General features: G+C 33.3%; 1 long non-coding RNA gene across 1 annotated transcript; it reads right to left on the minus strand.

Moving 5' to 3' along the window:
- Window positions 1-2: 2 nt before the first annotated feature.
- LOC107682479 (uncharacterized) lies at window positions 3-801 on the minus strand. Its single transcript, XR_001633502.1, has 3 exons — window positions 713-801; window positions 167-264; window positions 3-40 (listed from the first exon to the last, which is right to left on the minus strand). It is a non-coding gene; the product is annotated as an uncharacterized LOC107682479 (long non-coding RNA).
- Window positions 802-807: the final 6 nt, after the last annotated feature.

The raw sequence follows: 807 nt of genomic DNA on the forward strand, positions 1-807 counted from the left end.
TCACTCTCTTTGAAACTAGGAGCAAAGTTCTGGCAGTAAACTAGAAATAAAGAGAACAAAAAAAAAACTTTTACTATCATTAGTTTATTATGCACTTTTTACACAAAGCTATTTTGAATAATGCTTAAAAACTCAATGTAGATAAAACTTTTTGAGCACAACTTACATTTAACAGCATGGAGAACCCGACTGTCGAGTGGCTTGCGGTTGGGGTCATTTGTGGAGGACCGAATGCCTGTCCCACAGCTGTTTGCAAGGGTGCTTCTACAGGTAAAATAAAGGATGATACACTTTAAAAAGAAACACAAAAATCTGACCTGTAAATTGCAAGAGCAATTGGGATTCCAAACCAAGAAAACTTATTTCATCAAAAAAAAAAAACTTTTTAAAACCCTAAAATAATTGGTCAATTTCCCATTAACAAGTTTTTTTAGTTTTTTTTTGAAGAGCTATTTCACTCCAAAAATTTACATTTCTTTTTCTGAAAGAAAAATAAAATGTTTAATTTTCTCTCATATCATTCCAAACAGTATGATAATTAACTTTCACTGTATGGGAAAAAGCAACTTGGACATTATGCTAAACATCTCCATTCTGAGTAAAGCAAGTCATAAGGGTGACTAAGAATTTTTATTTTTGTATGAACAATTTCTATAAATACTAATTACAATTTTTTATTTCCTGCTGAATAAAGGTCAAAAACTTCACTCACCGGTCAAAAAAGGCAGCAAGGAGCCGCCTGAGCAACACTTTGTGGCGTGTGCCTGCACTAACGTGGCAGTTCATCAGCTGAGCACGTGAAATAAA

The sequence above is a fragment of the Sinocyclocheilus anshuiensis genome, unplaced genomic scaffold, assembly GCF_001515605.1.
Source record: "Sinocyclocheilus anshuiensis isolate Anshui unplaced genomic scaffold, SAMN03320099.WGS_v1.1 C32251114, whole genome shotgun sequence".
Lineage (NCBI taxonomy): Eukaryota > Metazoa > Chordata > Actinopteri > Cypriniformes > Cyprinidae > Sinocyclocheilus > Sinocyclocheilus anshuiensis.